A 27,573-nucleotide genomic window follows, 5' to 3' on the forward strand; every position below is an offset into this window, starting at 1 on the left:
TATGATCTTCAACATAAAAATCAACATCTTCCCCTTCTCTCATTAATATTCGGAAATAAATGAACTTCATTATATAAGCAACCTGTAGAATAAATATATCTTATTAGACTATAAGTCTTGTCGTTTTAAAAATTCTTATATTAGAAGAATGATATAAAAAGAGCCATAAGAACAACGTCTATCATAAAGCCAATAGTAAGCATTAATCAAAAGTATAGAAAGGTTACCATCCATATATTGTGAAAACAATCAACCCTATCTACTTTCATATCAAACACTAAAGTGGAAAAAAAAAAAGAAAAAAAAAAAGCTTCAGTAGTATTTATTAATAGTTGAAATCTTCAAACTAATGATTTATAAGTTTAAGTAATATCATCAAAGCATGTCAAGAAAAGGATAACTATGCCTATAAATGTTTACTTAAATCTATAATCAAAATTCTAACTTGAACATTTATGGGAAAACTATCAAATTAATTATATGAAAAGTCTAGAGTAGCATATCTCTTAGGTCCTTAGAAATAAAAAGGATAGAACAATCTCTAGGAAACATAAAATAAATTGATAGAACCATACTCTTCGGCGATTTTCAACATAAAATCAACATCTTTCCTTTATCTCATTAACTGAGATATAAATGAACTTCATTTATATAAGCAACATGTCGAATAAATATATCTTATTAGACTATGAGGCATGTCTTCTTTAAAATTCTAATATCAAAAGAATGTCATAAAAAGAACCATAAGAACAATGTCTATCATGAAGCCAATAGTAAGCATCAATCAAAAGTATAGAAAGGTTACCATCCATATATTGTGAAATTGATCAACCCTACCCACTTTCATATTGAACACCAAAGTGGTTTAGTTTTCCTACAAAAAAATAAAAAAATAAAAAGAATTTATCATTTGAAATTCCACAAAAATAAAAATAAAAAATGAAACTAGACTTCAATAGTATTTCTCAATAGTTGAAACCTTCAACCTAATGATTTATAGGTTCAACTAATATAATTAGAGCATGCCAAGAAAAGTATAACACACCTATAAATGTTTAGTTAAATCTAGAATCAAAATTCTATTTTGAACATTTATGGGAAAACTGTCAAATTAATTATATTAAAAGTTTTGAGTAACATATCTTTTAGGTCTTTAGAAATAAAAAGGACAAAACAATCTTTAGGAAACATAAAATAAATTGATAGAACCATACTCTTCAACGATTTTCAATATAAAATTAGCATATTTTCTTTCTTTCATTAACTTTGAGATATAAATGAACTTCATTTATATAAGCAACATATGGAGTAAATATATCTTATTAGACTATGAGACATGTTTTCTTTAAAATTCGTATATTAGAAGAATGGTATAAAAAGAACTATAAGAACAACGTTTACCATGAAGCGAATAGTAAGCATTAATCAATAGTATAGAAAGGTTACCATCCATATATTGTGAAAGCGATCAGCCCTGCCCATTTTCATATCAAAGATTTGAAGTGGTTTAGTTTTCCTAAATACAAAAGAAAAAAATAGAAAAAAAAAAGAATTTGTCATATGAAATTCATCACACAAAAAAAAAAAAAAAAAAAAAAAAAAAGGCTAGGCTTTAATGGTAGTTCTCAATAGTTAAAACCTTCAAACTAGTGATTTATAGGTTCAACTAATATGATCAAAGCATCCAAAGAAAAGGATAACTATGCCTATAAAAGTTTTGTTAAATCTAGAATCAAAATTCTAATTTGAACATTTATAGTCAAACTGTCAAATTAATTATTTGAAAAGTCTTGAGTAGCATATCTGTTAGGCCTTTAGAAATAAAAAGGACAGAACAATCTCTAGGAAACATAAAATAAATTGATAAAACCATACTCTTTAGTGATCTTCAACATAAAATCAATATCTTTCCCTTTTCTCGTTAACTTTGGGATATAAGCAACTTGTCAAATTAATGTACCTTATTGGACTATAAGCCATGTTTTTTTTTTTTTTTTTTTTAATTTCTTATATCAAAAGAATGGTATAAAAGGAAGTATTAAGAACAATGTCTATCATAAAGCTAATTGTGAGCATCAATCAAAAGTATAGAAAGGTTACCATCCACATATTGTGAAAACAGTCAACCCTACCCACTTTCATATCAAACACTAAAGTGGTTTATTTTTCCTATAAAAAAGAAAAGAATTTATCTTTTGAAATTCATGAAAAAAAAAAAAAAAAAGCTAACCTTCATTAATAGTATTTCTCAATATTCGAAACCTTCAAACTAATGATTTATGGTTCAACTAATATCATCAGAGCATGCCATGAAAACGATGACTATACCTAAAATGTTTAGTTAAATCTAGAATCAAAATTCTAATTCAAATATTTATAGTGAAATTGTCAAATTGATTATATTAAAAGTCTTGAGTAGCATCATAAGAAATTTTACATATAAGAAATATTAAATGCACGGTTAGAGACATCGTTTTGTGTAGATTGTTTAAATGTAGACATAGTGGCATGGATATCAACCCGAGGAAATGATAACAATAATAAGTGTTTGCTATATTTGTCACTTGCTTTGAGAGTGATACTCCCCCGTGACATATCTTAAAGTTTGTCAAAACTATTGAGTATTTTCAAGAATGGGAAAAATCTACTATTGACTACCTTCAATAGAAATAAAGAAGAAAAGAACATTCATTAATATTTTTTTGTGCACTCTAGATCACTCAGATTGCTAAGCTTGAGAAGCTTGGAAGAAAGGGTATTGACTAAACTGTTATACCAATTTATATAGAACTTGAGAATCAACGGATCAACACTGCAAATAAAATATACTTTTTTTAACAAACTAGTTGAGAAGTGACACACAATAAAGAAGATCAAAAGTAGAAAAATAGTAGAAATTATAAACTTGAACAATAAAGTTTATAGTGAACGGTACCAAAAAATAAGAGAGTATAAATCACAAATGCAATTAAGCTAAACTTTTCCATAGGTGTCACCCATTCATAATTTGTCAACATTTGCCTTTGCAATACTAAACAATGCTCAACCAAGACTAATCATTGTGCCTTTAGTATTGGCATTGATAGCAAATAAATTTGCAAAAAAATAATTGATTCATCCAAGTATTTTTATATTTAGTATCTAATTATTTCAAGTAATATGCTATAGAGCATTAACAATTGATTTCTTTTACTAAAAATCAAAGGAGACTATCTTAACTCCTAAGTGTATCCACTCATGTATGCATGTCCAGCCTACAAGGCTTGGTTGGTCTTTATTAGAACAAGAAAACAATTTTAACATGATGACTATAAAAACAATAAAGCACAAAGTTAACAAAAATGGTAATTATGATTGGTATTGCAAACATAAAATACTTAAAGGAAGGCAAACTTGAATTAAAGCAAGCATGAGCCCTTTAAGCATCAGTCCTTCCTTACCTTTTAATATAAAGAGATCATGAAGCAAACAAAAGTGTCAACTTAAGAAAATTATGATGACTAATTTAGAACACATTAGTGAGATAGGATGTCAAACCATTTTAAAATGAACTATTTTTTCCATTTTCAAATTTAATGCACAAATCAACTAATTCCCTAAAAATGTTAAAGATAATTAAGAAACTATTATTTAAAATGCACTCAGAAAAAGATGAATTTGGGCTTCAATAGTATTGCTTAAGAGTTGAAACCTATAAACAAATGCCATTCATCTGAATATGGCTTGCGTTTTCTTTGGAGAGAGGTACCTAGTGTAAAAAGAGACAGAAATCATTACCATCTCATGTTCTAGAGAAGAAGATGAACAAAGAAAAATATATTTGTGTCCTGATTTATAAACACATAAAATCCTCATATACAAGACACTTGAGGATAAACCCACTTGTGAACATTGATTTGAAATATGTGTCATGATGTTAAAGTTTTATTGTTCCACTATCTATAATGTAGAGTTTGCCAACTATCAAGTGACAAGTGGCAAAGCTGCTGACTAAGCTCAACTAACAAACAGTAAAACTTGTTGACTTGGGTAGGAAATAACAACTATCTTGGGAGTATTGTTAGTTAGTTAAAGGTTTTGACTGTTATATAAAGTGCAGACTTGGGAAAACTTGATTAGATCATTCAATTGTACAGAATAGAGAGCAAGAAAAGAAGAGAGTTTTTCAAATCCATAACCATAGGTCTATTTTACTTTTTTTATATAGAAAGAAACAGAGGTGAGGAGGGTTCTTAGGAAAAACTGTAATCTCTTTGTTTTTTATTCTTGTGTAAACTTTTATTGGTACAGTTTAATAAAGGCTTCAGGAACTCAATGTGGATGTAGATCAAGTTGATCGAACCACAATAATTCTCTTGTGTTATTGATCTTAGTTGATTGTGTGTAAGCTGTTTAATTTTATTCCTAAGAGAAGTTCTTTGTAAACTAGTAGTCTCTTTCTGGTTTAGTTTTTGCTCTAATAGTCTCTGGTTCAAGGTTGGTTTCCAACAATTGGTATCAGAGCCTTTGGGTTATAATGGGGACTTCAAAGTTCGATGTAGAAAAGTTTACAAACAGAAATGTTTTCAGGTTATAGAGACTAAAGATGAGGGCATTGCTGGTTCAACAAGGGCTCCAAGATGCCTTACTTGGAGAGAAAAACCTGCCCAATACCATGCAAGAAAAAGATAAGACAGAACTGTTGGAGAAAGCTCACAGTTCCATCATTCTTTCTTTGGGTGATATTGTGCTGAGAAAGGTGGCTAAAACAAAGTTTGCAGCTGAGTTGTGGCTCAAACTAGAGAGCCTATACATGACCAAGTCATTAGCAAACTGATTACATAAGGAGATCAAGTTATAGACATTCAAGATGACCCCAGGTGTGTCAATTGAAGAGCATCTTGATCACTTCAATAAGATAATCTTGGTTTGGAAAATATAGATATCACAATATCATATGGAGATAAAGCAATTTTGTTACTGACTTCTTTAGATGCATCTACACTAACTTGAAAGAGGTCATAATGTATAGGAGAGATAGCCTGACCTTTGATGAGGTGCAGTCCATCTTGCATGCTAGAGAATTACAAAAACTAGAAGAATCCAAGGATGAGTCGGGTGAGGGTTTAAACATCAGGGGCAAATCTGACAAACGAGAAAAAAAAGGCAAGAATTCAAGGGCTAGATCAAAATCTAAGACCAAGAGTTCAAGTGTTTTATCTGTCACAAGGAAGGGCACTTTATGACCATGAATGAGGGTGATGTTGCTGTGATTTTGGATGGATACAACATTGTTGAGGTGCTGAATGTGGTAGAGGTGGACTCGGGCAAAGAGTGGATACTTGATTCAAGGTGCTCTTTTCACATGTGTCCTATCAAAGCTTGGTTTGAAGACTTTAAATAAGCTAATGGAGGTCATGTCCTATTGGGCAATAATAAACAATTGCAAGATTCTTGGTACTAGTACAGTCAGGATCAAGCACTATGATGGCATTGAAAGAGTTCTTGAAGATGTCAGGTATATACCTGAGTTAAAAAGGAACCTTATCTCAATTGGAATGTTGGACAAGTCAGGATATACATTCAAGTCAGAACCTGACTCTTTGAGAGTGGCTAGAGACTCACTTAATGTCATGAAAGGGACAATTAAAATTGAGTTGTATACCCTTATAGGCCAAACTATGATAGACAATGCTTCTACTATGCTGAAGAAGGATGTGGGGACAACCAAGCTATGGCACCAGAGCCTTGGTCACATCAGCCATAGGGGACTACAAGAGCTATAAAAGCAAGGGGTGTTGGGAAACTACAAGCTGACAAATTTGCCTTTTTATGAACACTACGTGTTTGGCAAGGCTATAAGGGTTAAGTTTGCCAAAGCAGTACATGAAACACAAAACCAATTGGACTATATACATTTTGACTTATGGGGACCATCAAAGGTACCGTTGTTAGGTGGAACAAGGTACTTCTTAACTCTTATTGATGATTACTCTAGGAAAGCGTGGATTTATTTTCTTAAAAATAAAAGTGACACCTTCCTAAAGTTCAAAGAGTGGAAAATTCTGGTTGAAACTCAAGTAGGCAGAAAAGTGAAGAAGTTGAGAATAGATAATGGGCTCGAGTTCCTATCAAATGTTTTTAATTCATTTTGTTAAAAAAAAGGCCTACACATAGAACTATCATATATACACCTCAAAAAAATGGCCTTGCTGAGCGCATGAATAGGACCATTTTGGAAAGGGTAAGATATATGCTGTCATGTTTAGGGTTGTCAAAGGTTTTCCGGGCTGAGGTTGTAGAAACAGCCGTCCATTTGATCAATAAGAGGCCATCACCAACATTACAATTCAAAACCCCTCAAGAAAAGTGAACTGGGAAAGCTGCAAATTATCAATATCTCAAAGGTTTTTTATGCATAGCTTATGTACATACCAAAATAGATAAGTTAGAATCACAAGCTATAAAGTGTATTTTCTTGGGGTATACTAAGGGAGTTAAAGGTTACAAGTTGTGGATAGAAACACAAGGCAAATGGAAGTGTATAATCAGTAGAGATGTAACTTTTAATGAGCAAGGTATGCCAAAACAAACTCCAACCAAAGATGTGGAAGGGTCAGATGAGTTGCAGTTTGAGGTAGAGCATGAGACTTTGCAACCTGAAAAGTCTACAAAGACTTCATCAGAGATAGTTCAAGAAGAAGTAGTATAGGAAAGACAAGATGAACCAACTCAAGGGTTGTAATCCTATAGTTTAGAAAGAGACAAACATAAAAAACAAGTCAAACCTCCCAAGAGGCATGGCCAAGTTGAGATGACAACATTTGCATTGAGTATAGCTAAAGAAATAGTGGATATGGAGCCAAAAACGTACCAAGAAGCCATCAACAACAATGAGGTTGATCAATGGGTAAAAACTATACAAGAGGAGATGGATTTCTTGAGGAAAAATGAGACTTGGGAATTGGTTGCTAAACCCAAGAACCGAAAACTAGTAGGCTCTAAGTGGGTTTTCAAAAGAAAGCAAGGGACACTAGGAGAGAAGACTCTTAGGTAAAAGGCAAGGTTGTTGGCTAAGGGGTTTTCACAAAAGGAGGGTGTTGACTACAATGAGATATTTTCTTCTGTAGTCAAACACAGTTCAATCATATTGCTGCTAGCTTTTGTAGCTCATGAAGACTTGGAGTTGGATCAATTGGATGTGAAAACAACATTCTTGCATGGAGAGCTTGATGAGTTGATTTATATGCAACCACCCAAATGTTTTGGGGAAGGAATCAAGGATGGTCAGGTATGTTTACTAAAGAAATCCCTTTATGGCCTAAAGCAATCACCTAGGCAATGGTATAAGAGATTTGATAAGTACATGCTAGATATTGGTTTCAATCAGAGCAACCATGATGGATGTGTATATTTTAAGCTAACTGAAGGCAGCATGGTATATCTTTTATTATATGTGGATGACATACTAGTGGCATTTAAGGAGAGAAAACACTTGGAGCAGGTCAAAGAGATGCTTAAGGCTAAATTTGAAATGAAATATCTTGGTTCAACCAAGAGGATTTTGGGAATGGAGATAGAAAGAGACAAGAGCAAGATGGTACTTAGGCTATCTCAAAAGTCATGCATCTCAAAGGTACTAAGAAAATTTGAGATGAATAATGTAAAGACAGTGAGTACTCCTCTAGGACAACATTTTAGACTTTCCATAACACAAGCACCCGAGACTCATGAAGAGAAAAGGTTTATAGAAAGGATATCTTATGCTAGCATGGTGAGCAGTGTGATGTACACTACGGTGTGTTCTCAGCCTGATCTTGCATATGCCGTTAGCATGATAAATAGATACATGAGATGCCCTGGAAAGCCACATTGGCAAGCAGTAAAGTGGTTTTTTCAATACTTAGTTGGTTCTAGAAGCTTGGGGTTGGTTTATGGAGGTAATAGTTAGTTGGGAACTTAATTACAAGGGTTTGTAGATGTCGATTATGCTGGGAACATTGACACCAGAAAGTCTCTTACTGGGTCACAATGTTTGGAGGAGTAGTGAGCTGGAAGGCCAATGTAGACCCCCATTAGGGGCACGTTTTTTTCTCTCATTTTGTGCAGCTCACTTGCCAGCTGGAGGGCTCCTTGAAAGCCACGTGTTGCTTCATGACTGGCTGCTAAGGAATCACAATAGTGGAGTTGATGGACGAATGAGAGGGCAACACGTATGGGAGGATATGCAGAGGATTCAGAGTCTGTTATGAGGGGAGCGTCTCCTGCAGGTGGTGGGGGGTGCTTTTCAGAGAGGGGAATCTTGGGGCGGAGAGAGCTAGCTGCAAGGGAGATTCCAGGAAGCGGCAGAGCAGGAGAGGAGCCTTAGAGGGTTGAGGACAGAGGAGAGATTTTTCTGAAGAGTTGCAGCCCAAAACATCCAGCTGAAGAGGAGACTTTCAGGTTTGGTTACTATGGTTTTCACGTACGCTTTCATTCTTCATGCCTTTCATACATATCTTATTCTCTTGGATTTTCAATTCCGTTTGTTGGGTTGTTTTGGTTTGGAGTTTGTTTTGGTTTAATATCTGAAGAGCTTGCTGTATGTTGTGCTCTGTTCTTGTAAGCATTCTCTGTTTTTTTTAACCCACTGATTGTTGGACCCATGGATAAAATGAGGAAATGGGCTCAACATATTGGTTAAATGCTTCATGTTCTATTCTCGTTTTTGTTCCCTTGCTCCTCTGTTTTCTCTTGAATGCACGCTCAAGGCTTTAAGACTGTAAATCTGTGCTGGTGTGTTGGTGGAGAATGAATTGATTTGAAGAACATTTGAGGGATAAAAGAGACTTTCAGATGTCCGTGAATCTGGGTGGATGTATGGGGCATATATGTATTAAATCAACGTAGCAGGGTATTAATTTCCTATGAATGGTCAGTAGTTCTGGTCAGAAGGTCAGAAATCTCGCTCAATGTAGGAGGTTGGTGCTTTCAGTTCCTCAAATCAGATGAAGGGGAAAGTCATTCTTCTGGGTGGAATGAGTAAATGTTCACTTTCTGTCACTAGGAGACACCGAGTCTAAGCTGAACCTGACAGTTTATAGTAAGAGATTGATGGGCCTAAGTTTTCGCACTGATTCATCTTGGAGGTATGGTATTTCTGTAAGAGATGACCATTTCCTCTTCATGGTTGGCCAAAACTAGGATCGTTTCATTACTTCGTGAGATTGACTTAACCACTGTTAATTTTGAGGCTAGTATCTTCACTGATGAATCATAGCAAGTACGAGGACTTTCAATGCGATAAATATACAATGTCTAGTGCTTTTGCTGCTTCTGCTGTCATCTAATCCTTGCATCTTGGGGAAGAAGATTCATGGGCATATGCTGCGAATATGGTTGGATTTAGATGGCATGGTTTGGAGCGCATTATCAGATATGTATGGGAAGTGTGGGAGTACAGGGGAAGTTTGGCATATTTTTGATGAAACTGTTGATCGAGATGTGGTTTCATGGATAGCAATGATTGATAGATACTTCAAGGAGTGAATGAGGAAAGAGGGATTTGCACTGTTCTTGGACTTATTGAAATCTGGGATATGGCTCAATAAGTTCACTTTTTCTGGGGTTCCTAGTGCATGTACAGATCATGCTGCAGAGGAATTAGGTAAACAGGTTCATGGGTATATGACGAAAATTGGGTTTGACCCTTCCTCATTTGCAGTTAGTACGCCTGTTCACAGGTACACAAAGTGTGGGAATTCCTAGAATGCAAGACAGGTTTCCAATGGGATGCCAATATCGGATTCAGTATCATGAACTTCCCTGATTAGTGGTTATGCTCAGAATGGTCAACCTGATGAGGCTCTTCAATTTTCTGAGACAAGTGTCCATATTTAGACTTCCCTTTGTGCGTCTTGATATAAGGTAAGAATCTGACCGACATGCAGCTGTAGTTGATGTCATTACGAAGCTCTCAGAAATTGGTTCCTACCAAGAAGGAGAGTCATCTCAGTTGGCTGCTGTTGGCATTTTCGTCAGCACTGTTGATCCTCTGAAGGAACCCCCTTTTGTTATAGCCAATACTGTCCTCTCTATTCTTGCAGTTGAATACCCAGTCGACAAAGTTTCTTGCTATGTCTTAGATGATGGATCTTGCCCAACTTAGAGCACCTTTGACTCGTGGATTGGGTATGGGTGGAAATCCACTATGAAGGATGCTACTGCTAAGATACTTGCCCGTTTTAAATGATCAGAGTGAGGTTGAATTACCCTTGATACCTATTTCTGCACATGCATGGTTGTCCAAAGTTCCTTCTAAAGCCCTTGTTGACATCCCAGATCCATCCACCCACGTGCATGGAACCATGCAAACCTAGCCATTATCTATACCCATTTCTTTTACCTATCACCTTTCACATTTTCCAAATTCACATATCAATCACATCACCACTAACCCACTTCTCATCACCCTTCCTATCCCTCATACTCAGCATATCTCCACTCATTTTTCTCACCAACACCCATCATGTCCACCATGCTCATCTTTCCACATCATACACCTCCCATACCCATTTTCCAACTCCACCATTCAGCCTATCTCTCTTACAGTTTCACCATCTCTCCCATTTGTCCTCAACAATGCTTGAATTCAATGGCCAGGTTCAACAAGAGTGGATAAGAAAAGAGGCTTCAGAGCTTTCGAGTAAAATTGGAAACTCCATTTGCCTATTTGCACAGTTTTAAGGCTAGAAGAAGGCAAGGAACGTGTCATTGTTGGAACTCTGTACAAGCACATGAAACTTAAACCATGCAGTCTGGATGAATACTCTAAGGGGAAATCTGTGGTCTCGCTTGTCAAGCCTCATGACTTTATGCACTTAGATGATAGTTTGGTGCACGAGGATGAGGATGGAAGAGTTAAACTTGGTGGAACAATGCTTTTACTAGTCTGCATGGAAAAGAAACCAGTGCTGGTGAATTTTTAGTACAAGATATTCTGGACGCTGACCTACCACCGCAGATAGGGCTGCCACTAATATCGAGGGAGGACAAGACATCTAAGAGATGAGAAGAAACAAGATCACTGCAAGTAGGGGTGAAGTCGGTCAACTCAATACAAGTACTGGTGTAGGGACCGTCCCTTTGAGATGCTGGCTTGGTGGCTTGCACCCTTCACAGTCCATTGGTGACATGGATGTTGGAGAGTCCATTGTTCCGATTCTTCATGTAAAGCAAGTGAAGTTGTCTACAGCTAGTGATGCAGCGGCTAGTCAAGCTGTTAAGGAGGCTTACATGCAAGAGACTGTTTGTCATGATACAATGCCATCAAAGCAAATAAACAGAACCAGCCGCGTGATGAGCTTATAGAAACTGTGATAAAATCAGGGAAGGCGCTCACACCCAGCTTGAACGGGTCCATCCCAGACGTCGTTATTGTGACCTTCAGCAATGAAATGCTCGCTTCTTACCTCATATCCTCCTACATCTCTCAACTGTAGACTGGTTTCAGCAATGCTAGGCCTCGAAGATACGAGTTTAATCCGCATGATTGTTGATGACATTTCTCTGGAGTATGGCTTCCTCATCCGAGAACGTTGGTGATGCTGGGTGATGATATTTGCGGGCGTCGCATTTGGTTATGGCTCAGCCTCGACTTTGACAGATGCGTCTAATGAAATTCAGAAAGGAACAAAAAGAGACGTCTCTATGTTGAAGTCCACTCTCATGGTAGCAATTCCTGCTATTTTAGATTGTGTTCGGGATGGAGTTCTGAAACAGGTTTAGGCAAAAGGAGGTTCAGAGAAGAAACTTTTCAGTACTGGATATAAGCAACGATGGGTAGCTGTAAAAGGAAGTTGGTTTGGAGCAATGGGTCTGAAGCTGCATGAGGACTGAGGAACTACTCGTGTTGCAATAGATGATTGTTTGACTGTTACAAAACAACGTGACATCCAGGTGCTGGTGGTGGCCGTGCTCTAGATATCATTAAAGTATGTGGTGTGAAAAATGTTCTATCCTCATCCACAAACCCACCATGGCCTTTCACTCCCAATACCATAGACGAGCACCTTGACATGCTGATGGTCTGCCATCACCTTGATAAGGACATTCCAGAATATGTAGCCTTTGCTGAATCGTGAATAAGATCTGAAACAATTGCTACTGAAGACATTTTGCAGGATATGGGGGCAATTAGCATTATAGCTTCTGATTCACAAGCAATGGGTCGCATCGGAGAGGTGATAATTAGAACCTGGCAAACTGCTCACCAGATGAAGTTACAAAGAGGATCACTTGATGCTAGTGGAGTGGATAACGACAACCTCCGAATTAAACGATGCATTGCGAAATATATTTTAAATCCTGCAAGGGTTAATGGGTTTTCACGATTTGTCGGCTCCATTGAGGTGGGGAAGGTGGCTGATCTTGTTCTCTAGAATCCATCTTTCTTTAAGGCAAAACCAGAAATAGTGATAAAAGGTGATGTAATTGCACGAGCTAACATGGGTGATCTAAATGCTAGCATCCCTACACCTGAACCGGTGATGATGAGACCCATGTTTGGAGCATTTGGCAAAGCTGGAAGTGCCAACTCTACTGCTTTAGTCAGCAAGGTTGCTGCAGACATGCGTTCTGGTGATCGTATAGAGAAAGAGTCGTGTTTGAGTGCAGAATATTTGTGTAGCAGCGATCTGCTATTAAAGGAACCGATAGTCATGTTCGAGAAAGAAGACAGATATGCAGAATTCTTTAATGATCCAGCTACTTTGTTGTTAAAATCTGGTAATACTGAGGAGATTGAAGCTGTTCAAACTTTCAAGAATATCTGGACTTTAAGAAAGCCGTTATTGTGGCAACTGGCTGTTGGAGTGGGTCTTTAATACATGGTTTGCTTAGAAATTCAGAAGTTGAGTTGGATGTTCCTACAAAGTCCCGGAAAGGTCACCTGCTTGTGCTAGAGAAATTCAATTTCCTCCAACTGAAACAAGGTCTGATGGAGGTGGGATGTACTAATTATGTGGTTACAGCTCAGCATACCATCAGTTCAGCATCAGGAGATCAAGGACAAGCTTTATCTATTTCAATGACAGCCACCATGGACACCATGAGAAATTTTGTTCTGGGGAGCAGTCGCCGATTCTCTGGATTTGATACAAATACAGATGAGTACATACTTGATCACATATGGAAATGGCTTTACCTTGTGGGAAGAAACTGCAGTAAAGAAAGGAAAGTGCCCGTGAGAAGAGAAAGTCAAGCTCAAAGCTTAGGAAGTCAAGAATCCAACGCTTTAAACCGTGTACGATTTGGATCTGAAATGAAGGAGTTACAGCCATTGGAAGCCGATCACTCCAAGCTGAAGGAAGAATTTTGCACAGCGCTGCGAAATCACCCTTTTGTTGCGAAATGATTTCGCAGCCTTTTTGCACAGTGCTATGGAATTCCTCCTAAATTTTCACGACACGATGGAAGGTGGCCACCACAAGCTGAAAGACCATTTCGCAGCGGTGCGAAATCAGCCGTTTGCTGCGAAGTAATTTCGCAGCCCTTTTTGTACATCTGCGAAATCTCGCAGACCTCATTTTCACCTGCGAAATGGTCCTTAGTGCTTCCCGATATTTGTAACCGACACTTGGAGATATTTTTCATTAGATTTTTGTTGCCTAAATCCCCAAATTCTCCTTGTATCCCACCAATTATAGGATTCCTTAGCTTTTAAGTTAGGAAAAGTTAACTAAAAAGATAAAAACCATTAACGGGTCACACTTTCTCTTCATTAAAAACTAAAACAACAAAACTTCTAATTTATGCATGTGGAAACTTACCCGACTTTCTTCACTCTAAGAGACGAAGAGCCTAGCCTCTCATTCTCTGAGGAAAAATCCTCAGAGTTTGATTGGCTAGAAATAAGAAGAATGAGAAAACAAAAATATATCTGAAAAACAGAGCAAGTGCTCTGTATTTTTATATATCTTACTTATACAAAAGGTTGTCTCCAAGAACAAGCTCCCGAGATATATCTTCTAAAGAAGATTACAAAACTATATATAAGAGGTTATTCACCCTTTGTTCTTACTTAAAGACTAAGGAATCCAATGATAGGTAGATTACAAGGAGAGTTTGGGGATTTAGACATCAAATATCTAAAGCAAAATATCTCAAAATGTCGGTCGGAAATATCGAGAAGCTTTAGGAGAACACCGCGGCACTGTGCAAAATGGCTGCGAAACTCTCCGGGTAAGCGGTATCAGAGGATCCGGACATGTCTGACCGAGGAATTTTAAACGTCTTCCTCTCCCATCCGGCGTTAGGCACCGGATGTGAAATATCCGATCAGAGGATCCGGACATGTCTAACCGGATAGAATTCTGGGAGTGAGATATTCGCGCGTCGTAAGGGGGACAGTCTACGTGTACAAGGTGTATGGACCCCTCCCCCTGATGACACGGAGCGTGCATTGCTATCCGGCGCAACTCCATCCGGATTCCCCAAGAGGACATGCGCCGCATTGCTATCCGGCGCAACTCCATCCGGACTCTCTCAGGGAGAAGCACACGGCACTCGTGAACATCACACCTCGGACAATAGCATATCCTATCCAGATATTGATTCATGCCTAATTGGTGTCTCAGCTGATTCATGTCCAGCTGGTGCTCCTTGATTGAGGGAGTAATCAACAAAATTTATAACCTATTACACCATATACTAGGGTAGCAAAGACAAAGCTACTATAGCATAGTGGCTCTAGGATCGTTCACTGGGATGGGTTTTCACTTCACAAATGATATTAATTCAAAGCTGAATTGGTGCCTTTTCATTTCAAAGTTAGCTTTAAAAGAAAACAAAGGCAAAGACAAAGCTACTTTAGCATAGTGGCTCTAGGATCGTTCACTGGGATGGGTTTTCACTTCACAAATGATATTAATTCAAAGCTGAATTGGTGCCTTTTCATTTCAAAGTTAGCTTTAAAAGAAAACAAAAAGATGTTTGAATGAAAAAGGTTTTGGTTTTAAACTAACCAAAAATAGTAACTAATTTTAACTACAAAGAAAAGTGTTTCTTGGAGTTTCAGATCACTAGGCTCATATTCCTCATACAAAAAGGGAGTTTCAGTCACTTGTTTCTTTTCCTCGCATTAGAGAATTAACATATAGTTCCTTCTCCAATCGATGTTGTACAGATGCTTCCCATTAATGGGTTCAAACACTAAATCCCTCTCACTGATGCACCTTGCAATGGTTCGTGCTTCTCACCTAGCATTTGCCATTCAAGGTGATCTTTAACCTTGGATTACCCGTCAAAAGCTCGCAAGAGATAACTAATGGATGTCTCCTTGGAGTCCAAAAGCTTACCAAGTGTTGGCAATTCTAGAAAATCCTACCTTCAAGTCACCTCCCAAAGGCTCGCAAGGGGTAAACTAGTGAATCTCCATGGACGGAGATCACTTGCCTTACCAAGTGTTGACCCAGGTGATTTAAAGGCGTTTTAAGTTAACTAAAAAGATAAAAACCATTAACGGGTCACACTTTCTCTTCATAAAAAACTAAAACAACAAAACTTCCAATTTATGCATGTGGAAACTTACCCGGCTTTCCTTACTCCAAGAGACGAAAAGCCTAGCCTCTCATCCTCTAAGGAAAATTCCTCAGAGTTTGATTGGCTAGAAAGAAAACTAACGAGAAAACAAGAATATATATGAAAAGCAGAGCAAGTGCTCTGTATTTTTCTTCCTTTCAAATTTGTACAAAGGATCCTTCTTTTCAAAAGGTTCATCACCCTCAGAACAGGCTCCTCGGGCTCTATTTATATCAAAATTACATTAATAGCTATTACATGGATATTCCTCTTCTCTTGGACCTGCAGGTCGAGGAGACAAAATATGTGCTTGAAGTGAAGAGGATTCTGAGGATGGAACTTCTGGTGCTTTCTACTCTTCAGTGGAAGATGAATCCAGTGACCCCAACTCCGTTTTTTTTTATCACATTATAAGGAGGCTTGGATTGAAGACCCGCTTGCATTGGGAGTTTCTGGAGAAAATGAATTCCTCAGCATGACATGGATAAGGTGAAGGCTGCTCTATATGGGCAATCGAAGACCCGACTGATTGGCCCAAAGCTACCCTGGTGAACACATAATTGTTCACTCATGTGTTAAATTTTTCTGATATAAAAGTTCTTTCAAGCACAGAGGAAAACACTTGTGATAGCCTGGACCTCGATAGTGGTGTTGGTGATACATGCAGTACCTAGCTGGAAACTGATGCTGAAGACAGGAATTTAGTTGCATCAGATGATAAGGAATCATCCAAGATGGAAAGCTCTGAGCAGTATATAGAGTCCTCATCCGATGCTTCATTGGCTAATATTGAATCTTTCCTTCCAGAATGCATAAACAATGTTGCTCGTCCTCTTGAAACAATTCTTCAAAGTGCTGATACATGCCACATCCTTGTTGAGAAGAAGGGAATTGCAGCTGTTCTAGTAGGAACTTGAGTTCTGAAGATGTCAGTCCAAGACAGTTGAAGCACATGCGTGCTAATAACCTAAGAGAAATCCCTGGAAATTATCATGGAGCATCTATGTCGAGAGCAACTGCTAGTCAGTCTCTAAATAGTGGTCATTCCAGTTTGTATGCACAGTTCTCTCAAATGAGACCCGTCTCGATGGCATCTTCAATTGCATCACGGATACCAATGAACCCACTGCTGCTCCCGGAGGTGGAGGCACTAAGCACTGCTCTCGTGGTCGTGAATCTTCACACCCAGCTTGAGATTTCGACCCTACAAGCTGCACTGGACTAGGTTGATGGACCAAGAAGAGCAAATTGTCCCGAGGCTCAACCAGAAGTGGACTGTTACCAGCCCAACAACGTGAGGAACCCTGCCTTTTATGCATCTGATAGTCATTACCAGGAAGAACGGATAGTTTCTGGGTTTTGTGTTTCAAAAGAAGTGGACTCTACCCGGACTGTAGACAATAAATGGTGTTAAGATGTGCCACCAGGAATCATTTGGGGTCAAAGCCTTTTCTTAGGAAGGACAATGGCATAGGTCCCGGTGCTGAAGGTAGTATTGCTAAGTTGAAGGCCTCAATGGCATCCGAGGTTTTGAAAAAATGAAGAAGATTTTGATGAGTCTGCTTTTGCGATGGAAGATTCAGTGGATATGGTAAAAGAGGAGAAAAGCGCAAAGAGGAGCTACAGGAGAGGACACTCACTGCATGGCCACCTTTAGCATGGCCACTTTTAGGCCACGTGCCATCCCTCAAATTCTTTCCCTTTGATTTCAAAATAATAATTTCCAACCCCGTTTCGAAATGATTTTCCAATTTTTGGTTTTTAAAATGTTTTCAAGTCATCAAATTTCCCATCCTTAGGGTTTTTAGATACCAACATCTCATTTTTAATAAAATTTGGTCGCCTTTTTCTTTTTGGCGAGCCACTTTCGAATTTTCTTTGATTTTCAAAAATGTTTTAAAATAAGTGTGAATTCATTTTTCATAATTCTTGATGATAGAATTTACGAAATTAATTCATACAAAAATAAACGGGCTTTGGTGGGGGCCCGACATCAAATAAATTTTCGTCAAAATAAGTGTGAATTTGAATGAAAGGTTATGTGTGCTATTGATGCTTTCTTTATCTTGTTTGGTAACATAAATGACATAGTTGTGATCATTATTGTGCACTAACCCCCTCTCTTGATAGCGCATACTGGTTCGCCACCCAGGTATGTATTTACTCGCCTCATGGTCACTTCTTATGCTTATTCGGATTCTCATACGTGCATGATCATTTAGAGTATTCATTGATTTCCTCATCATTGCCACATCAGCTTCATTTTATTAGTAGAGATCCGACTTTAGGGACTTAGAGGGGTGCTATGGTCTTTATCGTACTTTCCCGATAAGTAACCTGACCCCCGAATCCGATTCGGTTTTTCGTAGATCGTCTTTCCCAAAATAAGGAGTCACATTTAGGGTTTTTCTTTCTTATTTTGTTTACCCTTTAAAAATAAAACAAAAATAAGTGGCGACTCCAAGTCATTTTCAAATAATCAATAAAAATCAAATTTTCAGAATAAAAATCGAGCTCGCCATCGAGTGGGAAACGCATTGAGCCGAAATGCGGGGTCCACAGCCAACCTTCAGTCACTAGTAGCTCTCTCAACCACTGAAGCTGAATACATGGCATGACAGAGGCTGTGAAGGAGGCAATTTGGCTAAAGGGTATTATAGAAGAATTGGCTATGTATAAAAGTAAAGTTATTGCATATTGTGATAACCAAAGTGCAATCCATTTAGCTAAGAATCAATCATTCCGTGAAAAGTCCAAACATATTGATGTAAGACTACACTTTGTGAGAGATATCATTGTTGCAAGAGATATTGGAGTTAGAAAAATTTCTACTAAAGACAATCCATCCGACAGGTTGACTACGTCTCTAAATGTGACTAAGTTCAAATATTGTTTGAATTTGGTTAACATGGGAGACTGCTGAAGACTTCCCATTAAGGACTGTATTGAGACCTGAAGGTAGTTCAGACACTTGTCAACTTAATAGGTTGTCAAGGTGGAGTTTTGTAAAGTTTGCCAACTATCAAGTGACAAGTGGCAAGGCTGCTAACTAATCTCAACTAACAAACAGTAAAGCTTGTTGACCTAGGTAGGAAATAACGGCTATCTTGGGAGTATTGTTAGTTAGTTAAAGGTTTTGATTGTTATATAAAGTGTAGACTTGAGAAAACTTGATAAGAGCATTCAATTGTATAGAATAGAGAGCAAGAAAGGAAGAGAGCTTTGCAAATCCGTAACCATAGGTCTGTTTCGGTTTTCTTGTATAGAAAGAAACAGAGGTGATGAGGGTTCTTGAGAAAAGTTGTAATCTCTTTGTTTTTTTATTCTTGTGTAAACTCTGATTGGTACAGTTTAATAAAGGCTTCGGGAACTCAATGTGGATGTAGATCAAGTTGTTCGAACTACAATAATTCTCTTATGTTCTTGATCTTAGTTGATTGTGTGTAAGTTGTTTGATTTTATTCCTAAGAGAAGTTCTTTGTGAATTGGTAGTCTCTTTCTAGTTGAGTTTTTGCTCTAGCAGTCCCTAGTTCAAGGCTGGTTTTTCGAACATATAAGAATCAAAAGATAAAAAGTAAACAAAGTGCAACAATTGATCGTTAAGTAATAAAACACAAAGAGAAATGAGGAAGAGGTTGGAATTGTAAACCTGAATATTAAAGAGTGTAGTAATGATCAAACCTGAATTGAGACCCGAAATCCTTTATGTATTGACCATTTAGTAAATAGGAATCTAAGACATGAGAAATTGTTAGCCCAATTCGAAACCTATTTCATTTTGGCTTCAGTGTTCATAGTTATTTTAAGCTAGGGTGGTAGATGATTGTAGGTAGTGGATTCAAACATACAAGCAACATTTTCAGAAAAACTAGTGACATCAGCATCACTAGTATCCAACAAAAGTATTTCTTCTTGCAGCAAAAATTCTATCTTCTTAGGACAGTACATGCTCAGTTCCCTAACACATATGTAAATTTCCACATTCATAAACATATACAATCTCGATATTGAGATTTTCGCAAATAAATTATGGCATGTTTGTACGTACTTCCGTAAAACTTAAAATATTGGTCAAATGAAAATTAATCAAAACTTATGCAAATGTTAAAATTCTAAAAAAATTATATAAGAATTAATAATGGACATTTTGAGGTTACTTATTAAAGAAATTAATATATGTATGATAGAATTTGTGATATATCCAATAATAATATTCAAAATTTAAAAATACATTTTATGGAGATTAATCTAATTCGAATGTATTCAATAAAATAAGAGAAATTATGATACATGTGTAATTATTTTTTATTTTAAAATGTTGATAATTTTATTTATAAATTTATGTTTATTTTATATTTAATTATTATAAAAAATATATATGATAATTAAAATTAGTTTATTTATAATAATTTTATTTTAATTAATTTATAATATGTATAAATATATATTAATTTATGCATATATAATTTTAATATGTATTTATATATAGATAATATTTATAATATAAATAGATAAGCATAGAATATTTACACTTATGAATCTATATAATGTTCATTTAAAAATATATAAATAGAATACTCATTATTGACAAAATGTAAAGTTGACTTGGTGGCATAGTCACTCCTCTACAAATTCAAGTTATTTTTCATTTCATCATTAATGCAATTCCACAACTATTGAAGCGCAGCGAGCACACTAGGCTAGGCTTAAAGAGCAAGAAGAGTTGGGCCCAATTTTTGAGAGTATAAGGTGAATATAAGGAAATATTGGGCGGTCGAGATTTCGGAGAGTATAAGGCAAGTAGCGGTTGCCTCAATACACGATATATCATCGATTAATTGGAATATTTTAAACCTTGGTCGGAAAAGATAATGACATGAGATTAAAAGCAAAGTGAAAGATAGAAGCATTAACCTAAATAACAAAAATGTATTATGCATGAGACACAAAATGAAGAGAGGTTAGGTCAAGGAGTTTGACTAAAATTTGGTTGATCTTCAGCATTATTCCTTTTAGATTGGCCTGGAAGATTTAATAAGCTAAGCACTTCACAATCATGGAAAATTAAAGATAGGACAAATTGTCTATATAAATTAAGCTCTTGAGCTATGTCTCATATATGTCTTATAATCTCCATGTTGATAAGAATCATATTATCAAACTCTTACAAATTTATAAGAGTACCAAATCTTATAATGTGCTAAATCCCATATGGTAGCTAATGATATTTTTTATTTACAATTCCTATACTTTAAGTGTTAAAATATATAATGTTATATTAGTTTGTATGTTTTATTAAGAGTAGCCATGTGCATTCTTTCTATCTCATAAATTATGAAGTTGAAAATATCTCTCTTTAAATTATGTGACATTGAAACTTCTATTACTACTTTCATTTAATAATTTTTTGTGTTATTGATAATTTCCACACTTTTTTAAACCTTAAGATCAAAATTTGTAAAATTTTTTTCTACTTTTGTTAATATCAATATTTCGTTCTTTGTTTACATCTCTAATATAGAAAACAGTCAACATTTTTTAGGCAACTTATATCCCTTCTCAGCCATATGAGTTTCTGATATTATTCAAACTAGTAAAAGAACCACACCTAAAACTTAATGGGTTCCTCAAAAACCTTAAAACCTATTTGGTAGGAAAAATAAGAACAAATTTTCCCAAGATATTTGCACCATCATTCCGCTAGTAGTAGGTTAACACCAATTAAATTTGTGATAAATTATGTAATATAAGCTAGCGTTCCCACAAATTCTTGGAATGCAAAACATAAAGTAAAATGATTATTTTGGTCCATAACATTAGAAATTGTTTTGAAGATGCAAAATTTTCAAACTTCCTACATATGCTGATAAAATATATAGGGTGTAGATATAATAATAAGAAAAATTGAAGCCATCAAAAGATAGGAAAAAGACTGCATTGCAAACCTGAAACATATTGTTGATGGCATGCTAAAATTAGAGAGAGCAGGAGTAGTTTATGAATCATCCAATCTTCACTAGTCAATATCTCAAGTAGGCCCCTTTAGTGTGGTTCTAGATTCTCTCATATAAAAATATGATCTGAAATGAGCCCCATTGCTCCAACTGCCCTTAACCATAGGATTTACCCATAGACAGGCCAACCCTTCCATATTTATGTGACACTTGTAACACAATTACAGGAATTTTAGAAATCTTAGGCCAGTTTTAACCTTTTCCTTTTGGCATGTTTACAGTAAGTATAGACAACAATGGTAGATTAGGAATTTTAGTAAAGTGCTCATAGGCAAATCCCTTCTCACCGTCATTTCAATCAAAGAAGTCAGCAATCTTAACTCTCAATTTTCAACATAGCTTAAGGTTTAAAGGGTTGTGAGACAGAGAAATTAGACACTAGAAGAGATATTAATCTATGAAAATCCTCATTTTCCAATTCATTTAGAGTTGAAACAGGTACATCAATATCCAGTTTTTGTTTGACTTGACATGTACATCTACAATAATAGTTAACCTAATAGATTTTTCAAACATGTAGAATGCTGACATGAAGTAACAAGATCATATATATTGATTTATGGTCATCAAAGTACAAAGCACTAGTAATTTATATATTTGAAGATATGCATTTCCAAATTTACTAATCTAATGATTTTATGAAACAAGTGAAGAGCGACAAAAATTACACGATTACTTTATCCAACAACTATTGATTAACAGAACTAGACTCTTAATAGATGTTGCTCATTTGCGCAATACTTGGTTAACAATTTCTAGCCAAAACATTCAGCTACCTTCAACATAGGGAATAGTGACGAATAGGATGGCATAATAAGGAAGTCTTTTGCCTAGTTGTGTTTGGTTAGAATAATATTTTAAAAATAATTAAAACCATAGTGATAGAATTTTGTTTTGTCTATGCTTCTACACACACAGGGAAAAGACAAGAGAAGCAGTGTACAAAATTTATGATTACATGTTTGTGACTTGTTCAATTTGATTACTGTCCTCGTAAATATGAGAATTAACAAATAATGAAGCCATCCATAGTAGGAAGATTACCTAAAATAAATATTTAAGCCAATTCAAAACTTGTTACCTTCTTGCAGTGCTTTCAAGCTTGAACAGGCTACTGTAGGGGGTGATTTCACATTGAGCCAAGGACTAATCATAAGATTCTTAAGTAAGGTGAAATATGTGACAGAATACTAAACAAATCAACCTCAGAAATTTCCTAAACTCTTAGAATGCAAAAATTAAAGTAACATAATTACTTGGTACATAGTTTCAAGCTTGAACAGGCTACTATAGGAAGCGATTTCACATTGGGCCAAGGACTAATCATAAGATTCTTAAGTAAGGTGAAATATGTGACAGAAGAGTAAACAAATCAACCTCAGAATTTTCCTAAACTCTCATAATGCAAAAATTAAAGTAGCATAATTACTTGGTGCACAATGTAAGTATTTGATGAAGCACATAAATGCAAACATAAATAACAAAATTGTTATTTTCTATGCATGCTAATGCATACAAAGAATTATCAAGATAGAACTATAAATACAGCATACTGATTGTAAAATAGTAAATATGAAGCTATAAAAAATGAGAAGACATCTTGAGAATTCAAACCTGGAGTGGCTTTCTGTATTAGTCTCTGTAGGGTGCTAAGGGAATGCATCTCTTCTGGTAGTGATGTACTAGAGGGCAAGAATAAACTCAGAGCTCCATAGGTGCTGTAAGCCTGCCTATCTGGTCTGGTAATGTTATCAATTGAGAGCAGTGAAGAGAGAGTCTGATGCAAGTAAGAGAAGTCTGTACCTTTGCACCAACCCTCAATAACTTTTTTCCAAGGCATGGGCAATATTCAGCTCATCCTCACCATCATCCTTATTTGCAACGGCATGTAAGAAACCTTTGGGCCAATGAATAAACCTCAAGTTTCTTAAACAAGGTGAAATCTGCAAAAATAGTAATCAAATCAACCCTAGTATTTTCCCAAGCTCTTAGAATGCAAAACTTAAAAAGGAATATGATTAGATTGGTCCTCAATAACCATTTAATGACTTATCTAAATTGTAAATTGATTTATAGATGCAAACCTTTCAATCTTAGTTTTTCAAAATTATAATTTTATCAAACAGTTTGGCAGTAAATAATAAAAATTGAAGCTATTAAAAACAAGAAGAAACATTGAATTGTAAAACTGAAATATATCGTAGATGAAATGCTTGAATTAAAGAATAGTAATCCTTCATGAATCAATCATCCATTACCGGTCAATATCAACTCTGGAAACATTGAAGAACTGAGGAGCACGGTGATTCAAATTCAAGGCAGACAACATTTTGTAGCTCATTAAGAGATCTTTGGATGTTTATCCAATCTGATAAAGTTGCTAAACAAGAACGGTATTTTAAGAATTTCCAGAATGGTAACATTTTGAGGCTCCAATGATGGAGACATCAACTCAAGCTTCTGAGTCCTTGCCACTTGCATGCAAATCTCATCCCCATTATACGACAAAAGTTGTCTGCAACATTTATTCAAGGTCTCAAAGTTAATGACATATTGAATCCACTGGTGGAGATGTCCAAGCACAACCATTATCACGTTTTACAGCAAACTGAAAACAATAATATATGCAATAAAATCATTAACCTATTCCAAACATAAAATAGCAAGATCATTTCAGCAAAGAATTATAATAGTTAATTTTAACCATGAAAATACACATCATTAGTAACTGATATCTTTAAATATATGATTTTCAAGCCAAACAAGTTCAACTAAATTATAATACTTGATGACTAAATCATAATATCAGTGGACTACTGTTTCTCTCTATTCTAACTCTATCAATGGCTAACACAATAATCAAGTGTATTTATCCATGTTGTGTTTTGGTTTGAGTTGATACTGTAGAAAATAGTATAAAGCATAGCAATAGACTACCATTTTGTCTATCCTAATACATGCATAGAAAGTAGAGATAAGACAAGTAGTGTAGACATTTTTCTCCTTTACATGATCCATTAATAAACAAAATTTATGATGCTGCAACCATCCCTACTGGGAGAAGGATTACCTGAAATATATATGTCCACTGGCAGACCTGAGTTGAAAACAGAGCAAAAGTCATTTCTGCACTAGTCATCTAATAGATATGAATTTATGTGCCATGTGAAATCTTTAGGGTAACCCAAGACTTGTCCCCTTTTAGCATCCTTTAGGCATTATGCCAATCATAAGCTTCTTAAGGAAGGTGAAATCTGTGACAATGGTTTGAAAATGGAAAAAAATTTCAAACTAACTGATTGAGCAGTTTAACAGAGCAAATATAAAGAAGTGCCAAAGCAAAATGAAAACCTGGCATTTTGCATGTATGATTATAAAATTGAGAAGAAAGCTAGGGAATTTCTGACCTGAAATGACATTCTGTATAAGTTCACTCTTCAATAATGTAGGTACATGTTAATTTATGGGATATAATCAATCTTGGGTCGGTTCCCTTCAACATCTTTCTGCAAGGTTCTCACAATTGTATATATTAAGGTGTGTAAATGAGGTGAGACTTCCTGTGTGGTAATGTTGTCAAACCACAACAATTGTAAATTGAGAGATATTGAAGAGTTGAAACATGTCAATACACCAGCTTATCTGGAAGAAATATCAAATCACATATCTTCCATATGGACAAGACTCCAACGGAGAACCAATAATAAGCATTAACTGCCGCAATATCTCTTCTCTCACTGTAGACAATAGTAGTTTCTTAAGACAAGGTAACGAAGACACTTGCAAGGATGTCTAAACTAGAAAGAAGAGGAGATGAATGCAGTTCCAAGGATGCCAACTCATCACAACTCCCTATCTCTAATTTTGAAAGAAGAGGAGGTGAAGGCAGTAGTAAGGATGTGAGCTCAGGGCATTGCGAGATCTTTAAACTAGAAAGTAGAGGAGATGAAAGCAATTCCAAGGACACCAACTCCTTACAATACTTGATATCTAATTGTGAAAGATAAGGAAATGAAGGAGTTGGTTGTGTTGGTAAGTCCCTCCATAATTCCTTCAACTTTGGCATTCGAGTAAGATTGAGTTTTTGAAGAAATGGGAAGAACGACCCTTTTGATGAACACTCCATGTACTCCACCTTTTCCGGATCATCAAGCTGTAGAGACTTGAGGCAAGGAAGTTGAACAAAGCATGGCAAAGTCGAGCATCTTGAACATCTTTCAAAATTAATTGTGATGAGTTTAGGAAGTCGAACTGAAATATCTTATAGATGACATGCTTGAATTAAAGAATAAAAATCCTTTATGATCATTTGTTGATGGTCAATATCCTTTTCAGGAACATTGAAGCCCCCCTCTAGCAGGGATTTCAATTCAGGGCCAATAGGATTTTGAGTCTCATTAAGAGATGTCAAGCTATCTATCCAGTCTCATAAAGTTGCTAAGCAAGAGCAGTTGATGATTTTAAGAATTTCTAGAATGGTAACATTTCCAGGCCTCAATACTGGAGACACCAACTCAAGCTTTGGAATTCTTGCAATTTTCATGCCAACCTCATCCTCATTATCTGACAAAAGAAGCTCACTGCAACATTTATTCAAGGTATCAAAGGTGATGAAATATTGAATCCCCTCATAGAGATGTCCAAGCCCCACCATTATCCTTGTACATTCAATTGACAACAACTGCATCTGCAATAAAATAGTTCATCTAAGAAATTTCCAAACATGAAGAATGCAAATGCAAAATAGCAAGATTGTTTTAGCAAGAAATTATGAGTTAAGTATAATTATGAAAAGACATGGTACTAAAATTGACGTCTTTAAAGATACGATTTTCGAACTTTACTAATTACAAGCATTATTTCAAGCCCAGAAAGTTGGACTAAATTATGATAAATGACAACTAAATCATAATACCAATGGACAACTGTTTTTGTCTATGCTAATGCTATCAATGGCTGACATAATAATCAAGTGTTTTTGTCCATGTTGTGTTTTGGTTAGAGTGATATTTTAGAAATTAGTACAAATCATAGCAATAAACTACTATTTTGTTTATGCTAGTACATACATAGAAAGCAGAGATAAGACAAGTAGTATAAAAATGTTTTGCTTGACATGATCCATCAATGAACAAAATTATAGATGACTCTGACATTCTTAATAGATCAATAGCACAGAGTACAAACAATGATGGAGCAACCATCAAAGGTTAGAGGAGGATTACTGAAATTTATGTCTTATAGCACACCTGAATTGAAAAGAGAGGAAAAGTCCTTTCTACATTGGTCATGTAGTAGAAATGAATTTCTGGCAATGATTAATCTCAAGGCATGCAAATGATATGAGGCTGCCTAACTAGAACAGTCCCAAATGATAAGTCTGCAAGGTATTGAGGGAATGCATCTCTTCTAGTAGTAATGTCAACTAAGGGAAAGGATGAATTCAGAGCTCCTTAAGTATTGGAAGGATTCCTATCTAGTCTAGTGATGTTGTCAATTGAGAGCAGAGAAGAGAGTATGTTGTAAATGAATGGAGTCTTTTCCTTTTCACCAGCCTCAAAAGCTTGCTCCCAAGGCATGGGCAATATTCAACCCATCTTCACCATAATCCTTTTTTACATTGGGATATGAGACACCTTTGTGCCTATGAACAGTCAGAAGTTCTTAAGCAAGGTAAAATCTGCAAGAAAATATTGATTAAATCAACCCTAGCATTTTTGCCTAACTCTTAGAATGTGAAAATTAAAGTATAATGATTAGGTTGGTCCCAAATTACCAATTAATAACTTGTCAAATTGTAGAAGATGCAAAATTTTCAAAACTTGGTGATCTAAGCATTTAATCAAACATATAGACAGCAACTTATAAAAATTGAAGCTGTTAAAAATAGGACAGAACATTGGATTGCAAACCTGAAATATATTGTAGATGACATGCTTCAATTAAAGAACAGAAATCCTATATGAATCAGGTACCATTGCTAGTCAATATCAATTTTGGGAAAATTGAAGTGTTGAGTGAC

The 27,573-nt window shown here is 35.9% G+C and overlaps 1 long non-coding RNA gene across 2 annotated transcripts; it reads right to left on the reverse strand.

Moving 5' to 3' along the window:
- Nucleotides 1-27,573, reverse strand: LOC117908580. 2 transcript variants are annotated; one of them, XR_004650216.1, is made up of 9 exons: nt 27,464-27,573; nt 24,959-26,238; nt 24,622-24,805; nt 23,810-24,159; nt 23,355-23,494; nt 23,166-23,277; nt 1,447-1,516; nt 806-874; nt 1-82 (listed from the first exon to the last, which is right to left on the reverse strand). It is a non-coding gene; the product is annotated as an uncharacterized LOC117908580 (long non-coding RNA). The 2 variants fall into 2 exon arrangements; XR_004650215.1 differs by having other exon boundaries at nt 23,166-23,494; nt 23,810-24,066.

This window comes from Vitis riparia, chromosome 19, assembly GCF_004353265.1.
Source record: "Vitis riparia cultivar Riparia Gloire de Montpellier isolate 1030 chromosome 19, EGFV_Vit.rip_1.0, whole genome shotgun sequence".
In the NCBI taxonomy this organism is placed as follows: Eukaryota; Viridiplantae; Streptophyta; class Magnoliopsida; order Vitales; family Vitaceae; genus Vitis; species Vitis riparia.